Source organism: Oncorhynchus mykiss, chromosome Y, assembly GCF_013265735.2.
Source record: "Oncorhynchus mykiss isolate Arlee chromosome Y, USDA_OmykA_1.1, whole genome shotgun sequence".
In the NCBI taxonomy this organism is placed as follows: domain Eukaryota; kingdom Metazoa; phylum Chordata; class Actinopteri; order Salmoniformes; family Salmonidae; genus Oncorhynchus; species Oncorhynchus mykiss.
Window position 1 is genome coordinate 1,900,959 of NC_048593.1, and position 13,795 is coordinate 1,914,753.

Below are 13,795 nucleotides of genomic sequence, written 5' to 3' on the forward strand. Positions count from 1 at the left end.
CGATCTGCGCACGGTGTTCAGTCGGTCCAGGGCCACCTCTCTTCCTCCACACCGGTCGTATGATTGTAGTATTGATCTCCTTCCGGGAACCACTCCCCCCCGGGGTAGACTATACTCTCTGTCGGCTCCCGAACGTAAGGCTCTCGAAGATTATTTGTCTGTAGCTCTTGCCGCCGGTACCATAGTCCCCTCCTCCTCTCCCGCCGGAGCGGGGTTTTTTTTTGTTAAGAAGAAGGACGGGTCCCTGCGCCCCTGCATAGATTATCGAGGGCTGAATGACATAACAGTGAAGAATCGTTATCCGCTTCCTCTTATGTCTTCAGCCTTCGAGATCCTGCAGGGAGCCAGGTTTTTCACTAAGTTGGACCTTCGTAACGCTTACCATCTCGTGCGCATCATCGAGGGGGACGAGTGGAAGACGGCGTTTAACACTCCGTTAGGGCACTTTGAATACCGGGTTCTTCCTTTCGGCCTCGCTAACGCTCCAGCTGTCTTTCAGGCATTAGTCAATGATGTCCTGAGAGACATGCTGAACATCTTTGTTTTCGTTTACCTTGACGATATCCTGATTTTTTCACCGTCACTCCAGATTCATGTTCAGCACGTTCGACGTGTCCTCCAGCGCCTTTTAGAGAATTGTCTTTTTGTGAAGGCTGAGAAGTGCTCTTTTCATGCTTCCTCCGTCACATTTCTCGGTTCTGTTATTTCCGCTGAAGGCATTAAGATGGATCCCGCTAAGGTCCAAGCTGTCATTGATTGGCCCGTCCCTATGTTTGCTGCAACCTTGTCCTGTCCTGTCGGAACCTGCCGGTCCATCTGAGCCTACGTTTTGTTTTGTTATTAAAGAAGCTCTGTTTACGTTAATTCGCTTTTGGGTCCTCATTCACGCACCGTAACAGAAGAATCCGACCTAGAATGGACCCAGCGACTTCGGATCCTCTCCACTCAGCCGTCGAGATCCAGGGAGCGATGCTAGGCAGACACAAGCAGGAATTGTCTGCTGCTCGGCATGCCGTTGAGACCCTGGCCACCCAAGTCTCCAACCTCACAGAACAGGTTCACCATCTCCGCCTCGATCCACCGGCCACTTCCAGGGCTTTCGAATCTCCGGAGCCCAGAATCAATAACCCGCCGTGTTACTCTGGGGAGCCCACTGAATGCCGCTCGTTCCTCACCCAGTGTGATATTGTGTTTTCTCTCCAGCCCAACACTTACTCCAGGAGCACTGCTCGTGTCGCCTACGTCATATCTCTCCTTACTGGACGGGCTCGTGAGTGGGGCACGGCAATCTGGGAGGCAAGGGCTGAGTGTACTAACCAGTATCAGGACTTTAAGGAGGAGATGATACGGGTTTTTGATCGATCTGTTTTTGGGGAGGAGGCTTCCAGGGCCCTGTCTTCCCTATGTCAGGGTAATCGATCCATAACAGACTACTCTATTGAGTTTCGCACTCTTGCTGCCTCCAGTGGCTGGAACGAGCCGGCTTTGCTCGCTCGTTTTCTGGAGGGTCTCCGCGCAGAGGTAAAGGATGAGATTCTCTCCCGGGAGGTTCCTTCCAGCGTGGATTCCTTGATTGAACTCGCTATTCGCATTGAGCGACGGGTTGATCTTCGTCACCGAGCTCGTGGAAAGGAGCTCGCGTTCTCCGTTGCCCCCCTCTCCGCATCACTACCATCTTCCTCTGCCGGCTCGGGTGCTGAGCCTATGCAGCTGGGAGGTATCCGCATCTCGACTAAGGAGAGGGAACGGAGAATCACCAACCGCCTCTGTCTCTATTGCGGTTCTGCTGGTCATTTTGTCACTTCATGTCCAGTAAAAGCCAGAGCTCATCAGTAAGCGGAGGGCTACTGGTGAGCGCTACTACTCCTGTCTCTCCTTCAAGATCCTGCACTACCTTGTCGGTCCATCTACGCTGGACCGGTTCGTCAGCTTCCTGCAGTGCCTTAATAGACTCTGGGGCGGAGGGCTGTTTTATGGACGAGACCTGGGCTCGGGAACATGACATTCCTCTCAGACAGTTAAGGGAGTCCACGGCCTTGTTCGCCCTGGATGGTAGTCCTCTCCCCAGGATTCAGCGTGAGACGCTACCTTTAACCCTCACTGTTTCTGGTAATCATAGCGAAACCATTTCTTTTTTAATTTTTCGTTCACCTTTTACACCTGTTGTTTTGGGCCATCCCTGGCTAGTTTGTCATAATCCTTCCATTAATTGGTCTAGTAATTCTATCCTCTCCTGGAACGTCTCTTGTCATGTGAAATGTTTAATGTCTGCTATCCCTCCTGTTTCCTCTGTCTCTTCTTCACAGGAGGAGCCTGGTGATTTGACAGGGGTGCCGGAGGAATATCACGATCTGCGCACGGTGTTCAGTCGGTCCAGGGCCACCTCTCTTCCTCCACACTGGTCGTATGATTGTAGTATTGATCTCCTTCCGGGAACCACTCCCCCCCGGGGTAGACTATACTCTCTGTCGGCTCCCGAACGTAAGGCTCTCGAAGATTATTTGTCTGTAGCTCTTGCCGCCGGTACCATAGTCCCCTCCTCCTCTCCCGCCGGAGCGGGGTTTTTTTTTGTTAAGAAGAAGGACGGGTCCCTGCGCCCCTGCATAGATTATCGAGGGCTGAATGACATAACAGTGAAGAATCGTTATCCGCTTCCTCTTATGTCTTCAGCCTTCGAGATCCTGCAGGGAGCCAGGTTTTTCACTAAGTTGGACCTTCGTAACGCTTACCATCTCGTGCGCATCATCGAGGGGGACGAGTGGAAGACGGCGTTTAACACTCCGTTAGGGCACTTTGAATACCGGGTTCTTCCTTTCGGCCTCGCTAACGCTCCAGCTGTCTTTCAGGCATTAGTCAATGATGTCCTGAGAGACATGCTGAACATCTTTGTTTTCGTTTACCTTGACGATATCCTGATTTTTTCACCGTCACTCCAGATTCATGTTCAGCACGTTCGACGTGTCCTCCAGCGCCTTTTAGAGAATTGTCTTTTTGTGAAGCCTGAGAAGTGCTCTTTTCATGCTTCCTCCGTCACATTTCTCGGTTCTGTTATTTCCGCTGAAGGCATTAAGATGGATCCCGCTAAGGTCCAAGCTGTCATTGATTGGCCCGTCCCTAAGTCACGCGTCGAGTTGCAGCGCTTTCTCGGCTTCGCGAACTTCTATCGTCGTTTCATCCGTAATTTCGGTCAGGTGGCAGCCCCTCTCACAGCCCTTACTTCTGTCAAGACGTGCTTTAAGTGGTCCGTTTCCGCCCAGGGAGCTTTTGATCTCCTCAAGAATCGTTTTACATCCGCACCTATCCTTGTTACACCTGACGTCTCTAGACAGTTCATTGTCGAGGTTGACGCGTCAGAGGTGGGCGTGGGAGCCATTCTTTCTCAGCGCTCCTTCTCTGACGACAAGGTCCACCCTTGCGCGTATTTTTCTCATCGCCTGTCGCCGTCGGAACGTAACTATGATGTGGGAAACCGCGAACTGCTCGCCATCCGCTTAGCCCTAGGCGAATGGCGACAGTGGTTGGAGGGGGCGACCGTTCCTTTTGTCGTTTGGACTGACCATAGGAACCTTGAGTACATCCGTTCTGCCAAACGACTTAATGCGCGTCAGGCGCGCTGGGCGCTGTTTTTCGCTCGTTTCGAGTTCGTGATTTCTTATCGTCCGGGCTCTAAGAACACCAAGCCTGATGCTTTATCTCGTCTCTTCAGTTCTTCAGTAGCCTCCACTGACCCCGAGGGGATTCTCCCTGAGGGGCGTGTTGTCGGGTTGACTGTCTGGGGAATTGAGAGGCAGGTAAAGCAAGCACTCACTCAAACTCCGTCGCCGCGCGCTTGTCCCAGGAACCTTCTTTTCGTTCCTGTTCCTACTCGTCTGGCCGTTCTTCAGTGGGCTCACTCTGCCAAGTTAGCCGGCCACCCTGGCGTTCGGGGTACGCTTGCTTCCATTCGCCAGCGCTTTTGGTGGCCCACCCGGGAGCATGACACGCGTCGCTTCGTGGCTGCTTGTTCGGTCTGCGCGCAGACTAAGTCCGGTAACTCTCCTCCTGCCGGCCGGCTCAGGCCGCTTCCCATTCCCTCTCGACCGTGGTCTCACATCGCCTTAGATTTTGTCACCGGACTGCCTTCGTCAGCGGGGAAGACTGTTATTCTTACGGTTGTCGACAGGTTCTCTAAGGCGGCTCATTTTATTCCCCTTGCTAAGCTTCCTTCTGCTAAAGAGACGGCACAAATCATCATCGAGAATGTTTTCAGAATTCATGGCCTTCCGTCAGACGTCGTTTCGGACAGAGGTCCGCAATTCACGTCTCAATTTTGGAGGGAGTTTTGCCGTTTGATTGGGGCTTCCGTCAGTCTCTCTTCCGGCTTTCACCCCCAGTCTAACGGTCAAGCAGAACGGGCCAATCAGACTATTGGTCGCATCTTACGCAGTCTTTCTTTTCGCAACCCTGCGTCTTGGTCAGAACAGCTCCCCTGGGCAGAATACGCCCACAACTCGCTTCCTTCGTCTGCGACCGGGCTATCTCCTTTTCAGAGTAGCCTCGGGTACCAGCCTCCGCTGTTCTCATCTCAGTTCGCCGAGTCCAGCGTCCCCTCCGCTCAGGCTTTTGTCCAACGTTGCGAGCGCACCTGGAAGAGGGTCAGGTCTGCACTTTGCCGTTATAGGGCGCAGACTGTGAGGGCTGCTAATAAGCGTAGAACTAAGAGTCCTAGATATTGTCGCGGTCAGAGAGTTTGGCTCTCCACTCAGAACCTTCCCCTTAAGACCACTTCTCGCAAGTTGACCCCGCGGTTCATTGGTCCGTTCCGTATTTCTCAGGTCATTAATCCTGTCGCAGTTCGACTTCTTCTTCCGCGATACCTTCGTCGCGTCCACCCGGTCTTCCATGTCTCCTGTATCAAGCCCGTTCTTCGCGCCCCCGCTCGTCTTCCCCCCCCCCCCCCATCCTTGTCGAGGGCGCACCCATCTACAGGGTCCGTAGGATTTTGGACATGCGTCCTCGGGGCCGTGGTCATCAGTACCTAGTAGATTGGGAGGGGTACGGTCCTGAGGAGAGGAGTTGGGTTCCCTCTCGGGACGTGCTGGACCGTGCGCTGATCGATGATTTCCTCCGTTGCCGCCAGGTTTCCTCCTCGAGTGCGCCAGGAGGCGCTCGGTGAGTGGGGGGGGTACTGTCATGTTGTGTCTTGTTTCTGTCCTTTCCCTTCACCCTGTCTCCCTCTGCTGGTCGTTGTTAGGTTACCTTTTCTCCCCCTCTTTTCCCCAGCTGTGCCTTGTCTCCTCCTAACTACCTCGTCACCCCTTTTCCCACCTGTTCCCTTTTTCCCTCTGATTAGGTCTCTATATCTCTCTCTGTTCCTGCTCCTGTCCTTGTCGGATTCTTGTTTGTGTTGTTCATGCCGGAACCAGACTATCGTCATGTTTGCTGCAACCTTGTCCTGTCCTGTCGGAACCTGCCGGTCCATCTGAGCCTACGTTTTGTTTTGTTATTAAAGAAGCTCTGTTTACGTTAATTCGCTTTTGGGTCCTCATTCACGCACCGTAACACCCACGCTGAGGTCTGTCCAACGCTGGTCCGACCATCACGTGGACTGGGACATGTTTCGTATTGCGTCAGACAACAACATTGACGAATACGCTGATTCGGTGTGCGAGTTCATTAGAACGTGCGTTGAAGATGTCGTTCCCATAGCAACGATTAAAACATTCCCTAACCAGAAACCGTGGATTGATGGCAGCATTCGCGTGAAACTGAAAGCGCGAACCACTGCTTTTAATCAGGGCAAGGTGTCTGGTAACATGACCGAATACAAACAGTGCAGCTATTCCCTCCGCAAGGCTATCAAACAAGCTAAGCGTCAGTACAGAGACAAAGTAGAATCTCAATTCAACGGCTCAGACACAAGAGGCATGTGGCAGGGTCTACAGTCAATCACGGACTACAGGAAGAAATCCAGCCCAGTCACGGACCAGGATGTCCTGCTCCCAGGAAGACTAAATCACTTTTTTGCCCGCTTTGAGGACAATACAGTGCCACTGACACGGCCTGCAACGAAAACATGCGGCCTCTCATTCGCTGCAGCCGAGGTGAGTAAGACATTTAAACGTGTTAACCCTCGCAAGGCTGCAGGCCCAGACGGCATCCCCAGCCGCGCCCTCAGAGCATGCGCAGACCAGCTGGCCGGTGTGTTTACGGACATATTCAATCAATCCCTATACCAGTCTGCTGATCCCACATGCTTCAAGAGGGCCACCATTGTTCCTGTTCCCAAGAAAGCTAAGGTAACTGAGCTAAACGACTACCGCCCCGTAGCACTCACTTCCGTCATCATGAAGTGCTTTGAGAGACTAGTCAAGGACCATATCACCTCCACCCTACCTGACACCCTAGACCCACTCCAATTTGCTTACCGCCCAAATAGGTCCACAGACGATGCAATCTCAACCACACTGCTAACTGCCCTAACCCATCTGGACAAGAGGAATACCTATGTGAGAATGCTGTTCATCGACTACAGCTCGGCATTTAACACCATAGTACCCTCCAAGCTCGTCATCAAGCTCGAGACCCTGGGTCTCGACCCCGCCCTGTGCAACTGGGTACTGGACTTCCTGATGGGCCGTCCCCAGGTGGTGAGGGTAGGCAACAACATCTCCTCCCCGCTGATCCTCAACACTGGGGCCCCACAAGGGTGCGTTCTGAGCCCTCTCCTGTACTCCCTGTTCACCCACGACTGCGTGGCCACGCACGCCTCCAACTCAATCATCAAGTTTGCGGACGACACAACAGTGGTAGGCTTGATTACCAACAACGACGAGACGGCCTACAGGGAGGAGGTGAGGGCCCTCGGAGTGTGGTGTCAGGAAAATAACCTCACACTCAACGTCAACAAAACTAAGGAGATGATTGTGGACTTCAGGAAACAGCAGAGGGAACACCCCCCTATCCACATCGATGGAACAGTAGTGGAGAGGGTAGCAAGTTTTAAGTTCCTCGGCATACACATCACAGACAAACTGAATTGGTCCACTCACACAGACAGCATTGTGAAGAAGGCGCAGCAGCGCCTCTTCAACCTCAGGAGGCTGAAGAAATTCGGCTTGTCACCAAAAGCACTCACAAACTTCTACAGATGCACAATCGAGAGCATCCTGGCGGGCTGTATCACCGCCTGGTACGGCAACTGCTCCGCCCTCAACCGTAAGGCTCTCCAGAGGGTAGTGAGGTCTGCACAACGCATCACCGGGGGCAAACTACCTGCCCTCCAGGACACCTACACCACCTGATGTCACAGGAAGGCCATAAAGATCATCAAGGACATCAAGCACCCGAGCCACTGCCTGTTCACCCCGCTATCATCCAGAAGGCGAGGTCAGTACAGGTGCATCAAAGCTGGGACCGAGAGACTGAAAAACAGCTTCTATCTCAAGGCCATCAGACTGTTAAACAGCCACCACTAACATTGAGTGGCTGCTGCCAACACACTGACACTGACTCAACTCCAGCCACTTTAATAATGGGAATTGATGGGAAATTATGTAAAATATATCACTAGCCACTTTAAACAATGCTACCTTATATAATGTTACTTACCCTACATTATTCATCTCATATGCATACGTATATACTGTACTCTATATCATCGACTGTATCCTTATGTAATACATGTATCACTAGCCACTTTAACTATGCCACTTTGTTTACATACTCATCTCATTTGTATATACTGTACTCGATACCATCTACTGTATCTTGCCTATGCTGCTCTGTACCATCACTCATTCATATATCCTTATGTACATATTCTTTATCCCCTTACACTGTGTACAAGACAGTAGTTTTGGAATTGTTAGTTAGATTACTTGTTATTACTGCATTGTTGGAACTAGAAGCACAAGCATTTCGCTACACTCGCATTAACATCTGCTAACCATGAGTATGTGACAAATAAAATTTGATTTGATTTGATTTGATTTGATTTGCCATAGCTCGCATTGATGTGCCATCCTGGATGAGCTGCACTACCTGAGCCACTTGTGTGGGTTGTAGACTCTGTCTCATGCTACCACTAGAGTGAAAGCACTGCCAGCATTCAAAAGTGACCAAAACGTCAGCCAGGAAGCATAGGAACTGAGAAGTGGTCTGTGGTCACCACCTGCAGAACCACTCCTTTATTGGGGGTGTCTTGCTAATTGCCTATAATTTCCACCTGTTGTCTATTCCATTTGCACAACAGCATGTGAAATGTATTGTCAATCAGTGTTGCTTCCTAAGTGGACAGTTTGATTTCACAGAAGTGTGATTGACTTGGAGTTACATTGTGTTGTTTAAGTGTTCTCTTTATTTTTTTGAGCAGTGTATTTGTTTGTATTGGATATTTGTTGTGAAATTGTTAGATATTACTTATTAGATATTACTTATTAGATATTGCTCCACTGTCGGAATTAGAAACTCAAGCATTTCACTACATCCGCAATAACATATGCTAAACACGTGTATGTAACCAATACAATTGGATTTGATTTGATTTTATCATGCTGACATCAATGCAAATGCAATCGAAAATTCAATTGAACACTCAATGAGAGCTCATGTTGCGCAACATTTCTATAGGTTGTACAATGGAGTAAGTTTTCACGGCCTCTGTTAAAAATAGGATCCCATCAGCTTTCTACAGACTAGGCCTACTATATTTATTTCTAACCTTTCCTAATATTTAGCACACATTGCTTCACTTCACAACCAGAGTAGCCTACCTGCCATGAAAATAAACAGAAGAAAAAGCATTCTCCATTCGCTATTTAATTGCCTATGGATTACATATGTTTTTCCCCTGCCCCTGTTCCAACAGGGGCATGATAATGGCCCATTCTAAATAAAACACGCATTTTATGCATATATTATTTAGTATACCGTATGTAAAGACAATATTAAATTGTAGAATAGTCTGATCGGTGACAATATTATCACCTGTGAATGATGTATTATCACTTTTGAATGACGCCCAGCATGGGTAGTGTGACTTTTTCAAATTATAGTCGCAAACATCATGTAGCCTAACCCATAAGCTTATATGTTTTGATAAGGTTTGTATCACAACTAAAGTGTCCAAAAAACTCCAAAAGTAGTATTTATGGCCTAGCACCCCTGGAACACGGTTGGATAGCACATAGCCAACAGAGTGTAGTGAAACATGTGTTCTAATAAGCCCAGTCATATGAAAACAGTTTTGACTGGCCATTATTTCTAAGATGATCCCAGCTTTCTCGTGCTGCTATATTTAGTAGGCGGCGCATGAGTTTCAAGTTTGGGAAAGCTCATTTTCACCTTTATAATAAATTGTTCCATGCATTTGCAGACTTATGTGAGACAGCCTATTATTTGTAATGTGATGAGTAGATTGGATAGTCATAATTTAGGCCAATAATGTAACTGAATTACTGTTTGCAAAAAAGACAGTTCAATGCATGGCTGAGTGTGTATAGTGTAGAGTAGCCAGCCTATGCGCATAGGCATTGGCAGATTTAAGTATAGGCCATAAAGTATAGATTTAAGTATAGGCCATATAATAGGCCTAAGAGAAGGGGGGACTCAAATACAATATGACTTCCATCTAAACTGGACGAGAAAATGATTGTCTATTATAACACATTTTTTAGTAGCACTCACCCAACAATGATAAATAGTGAATGTGAACAGTGCTCACTCACCGGGGATATTGCATGGAGATATTGCAGATGCTCTCCGCTGATGTCAATAAAATAGGCTATACTGTTGAGCACTCAATTTAGTTGAGAATTTTGATAACAAAAATGCATTTTTTTCATTGTATTTTCTTTATAGCAATAACTATTTGCTTTCCAAACTATGTTTTCCCGCTATTGTATTTTGAAATATTGTGATATGCCTGGTTTGGCATCTTTACTTTTCACAGACAGTTGCAACTCAACAATAATCTGCCCAAATTGCACGTTTTGCATTTCCTTCCACTGTAGGCAATGCATATAAAAAGTGTTTAAAAGTGTTTAAAAGCTAATGACCCTCTATGGCCAAATTATGCTTTAGTAGACTATTTTGAATGATTTTAGGTATTTCTATACAGACAGGAGTAGGCTTATTTGGCTATATCATTTTGCCACTTTAATTGAATTTACTTTAGGGAAAGCTTCCTCTAGCCTTATAGGCATGCCACACATAACCTCCATTCGGTATTTGAGTGCAGGCTACAGATTACGTTTCATTTTGCGGGCCATTCTAAATAAAAAATAATGCCACACATATATTACCAGGCTATACTGCATTTGTAGGCTATATTAAATAGATGTATTCTAATGTTTAAAATGTGGATGTTCTAAAGGTCTGTATCAGTGGCTTGTAGGCTGTTGGAGGAAGTCAGGAGAAGCTAAACATGTTTATGTTAATTCATTGTTAATTACCTTAAGACCGGCAGTTATTTGCATGACAATCACCTGCTGACAAATTTAATGATGCCATAGCCCTAGGTGTCACTGGTGCCACTAACTATTGGTGGCACCATCCAATCATGTGGTCAGATCCAAATCATGAGTAATCATTTTGTAAAATAGCCTAATTCCCAGTTTAATAAATAGACTGCTGAGGTATTCAAGAAATAAGTTGTTTAATTTAACATCCAAGCAGGAATGAATGCATGATTCAGGATATTTTGATGTGCATCCTAATCCAGTGATTGTCATGAATTTTGGGTTGACTATATAGCATCTGAAACGTTTGGGCTACAAACAGTGGTGAGAAGGTGACAACGGTTGGTGTGATTATTCGCAAATGGAAGAAACACAAAAGAACTGTCAATCTCCCTCTGCCTGGGGCTCCATGCAAGATCTCACCTCGTGGAGTTGCAATGATCATGAGAATGGTGAGGAATCAGCCCAGAACTACACGGGAGGATCTTGTCAATAATCTCAAGGCAGCTGGGACCATAGTCACCAAGAAAACAATTGGTAACACACTAAGCTGTGAGGGACTGAAATCCTGCAGTGCCCGCAAGGTCCCCCTGCTCAGGAAAGCACATATACAGTGTGGCAAAAAAGTATTTAGAGAGGCCTCTCTCATCTTTTTAAGTGGGAGAACTTGCACAATTGGTGGCTGACTAAATACTTTTTTGCCCCACTGTACATGCCCGTCTGAAGTTTGCCAATGAACATCTGAAGGATTCAGAGGACAACTGGGTGAAAGTGTTATGGTCAGATGAGACCAAAATTGAGCTCTTTGGCATCAACTCAACTCGCCGTGTTTGGAGGAGAAGGAATGCTGCCTATGACCCAAGAACACTATTCCCACCGTCAAACGTGGAGGTGGAAACATTATGCTTTGGGGGTGTTTTTCTGCTAAGGGGACAGGACAACTTCACCTCATCAAAGGGACGATGGACGAGGCCATGTACCATCAAATCTTGGGTGAGAACCTCCCCTCAGCCAGGGCATTGAAAATGGGTCGTGGATGGATATTCCAGCATGACAATGACCCAAAACACACGGCCAAGGCAAAAAAGGAGTGGCTCAAGAAAAAGCACATTAAGGTCCTGGAGTGGCCTAGCATTGGCAAACATTATATTAAGTAGCATTGTTTAAAGTGGCTAGTGTTATATTTTACATCGATTCCCATTATTAAAGTGGCTGGAGTTGAGTCAGTGTGTTGGCAGCAGCCACTCAATGTTAGTGGTGGCTGTTAAACAGTCTGATGGCCTTGAGATAGAAGCTGTTTTTCAGTCTCTCGGTCCCAGCTTTGATGCACCTGTACTGACCTCGCCTTCTGGATGATAGCGGGGTGAACAGGCAGTGGCTCGGGTGGTTGTTGTCCTTGATGATCTTTATGGCCTTCCTGTGACATCAGGTGGTGTAGGTGTCCTGGAGGGCAGGTAGTTTGCCTCCGGTGATGCGTTGTGCAGACTTTACTACCCTTTGGAGAGCCTTACGGTTGTGGGCGGAGCAGTTGCCGTACCAGGCGGTGATACAGCCCGCCAGGATGCTCTCGATTGTGCATCTGTAGAAGTTTGTGAGTGCTTTTGGTGACAAGCCAAATTTCTTCAGCCTCCTGAGGTTCAAGAGGCGCTGCTGCGCCTTCTTCACGATGCTGTCTGTGTGGATAGACCAATTCAGTTTGTCTGTGATGTGTACGCCGAGGAACTTAAAACTTACTACCCTCTCCACTACTGTTCCATAGATGTGGATAGGGGGGTGTTCCCTCTGCTGTTTCCTGAAGTCCACAATCATCTCCTTAGTTTTGCTGACGTTGAGTGTGAGGTTATTTTCCTGACACCACACTCCGAGGGCCCTCACCTCCTCCCTGTAGGCCGTCTCGTCGTTGTTGGTAATCAAGCCTACCTCTGTTGTGTCGTCCGCAAACTTGATGATTGAGATGGAGGCGTGCGTGGCCACGCAGTCGTGGGTGAACAGGGAGTACAGGAGAGGGCTCAGAACGCACCCTTGTGGGGCCCCAGTGTTGAGGATCAGCGGGGTGGAGATGTTGTTACCTACCCTCACCACCTGGGGGCGGCCCGTCAGGAAGTCCAGTACCCAGTTGCACAGGGCGGGGTCGAGACCCAGGGTCTCGAGCTAGATGACGAGTTTGGAGGGTACTATGGTGTTAAATGCTGAGCTGTAGTCGATGAACAGCATTCTCACATAGGTATTCCTCTTGTCCAGATGGGTTAGGGCAGTGTGCAGTGTGGTTGAGATTGCATCGTCTGTGGACCTATTTGGGCGGTAAGCAAATTGGAGTGGGTCTAGGGTGTCAGGTAGGGTGAAGGTGATATGGTCCTTGACTAGTCTCTCAAAGCACTTCATGATGATGGAAGTGAGTGCTACGGGGCGGTAGTCGTTTAGCTCAGTTACCTTAGCTTTCTTGGGAACAGGAACAATGGTGGCCCTCTTGAAGCATGTGGGAACAGCAGACTGGGATAGGGATTGATTGAATATGTCCGTAAACACACCAGCCAGCTGGTCTGCGCATGCTCTGAGGGCGTGGCTGGGGATGCCGAGGAGAGTCCGCGTGGCACTGTATTGTCCTCAAAGCGGGCAAAAAAGTTATTTAGTCTGCCTGGGAGCAAGGCATCCTGGCATCCTGACTGGGCTGGTTTTCTTTTTGTAATCCGTGATTGACTGTAGACCCTGCCACATACCTCTTCTGTCTGAGCCGTTGAATTGCGATTCTACTTTGTCTCTATATTGACGCTTAGCTTGTTTGATTGCCTTGCGGAGGGAATAGCTACACTGTTTGTATTCGGTCATGTTTCCGGTCACCTTGCCCTGATTAAAAGCAGTGGTTTGAGCTTTCAGTTTCACGTGAATGCTGCCATCAATCCACGGTTTCTGGTGTGGGAATGTTTTAATCGTTGCTATGGGAACGACATCAACGCATGTTCTAATGAACTCCCAGTCCACGTGATGGAAGCAGTCTTGGAGTATGGAATCAGATTGGTCGGACCAGCGTTGAACAGACCTCAGCGTGGGAGCTTCTTGTTTTAGTTTCTGTTTGTAGGCAGGGAGCAACAAAATTGAGTAAAATACGCAATGAAAAAAAAAACAGTAAACATTACACTCACAAAAGTTCCAAAAGAATAAAGACATTTCAAATGTCATATGATGTCTATATACAGTGTTATAAGGATGTGCAAATAGTTATAAATAAATAAACAGAAATATAGGATGTGTCACGTTCTGACCATCGTTCATGTGTGTTTTCCTTGTTTTAGTGTTGGTCAGGACGTGAGCTGGGTGGGCATTCTATGTTGTGTGTCTGGTTTGTCTATTTCTATGTT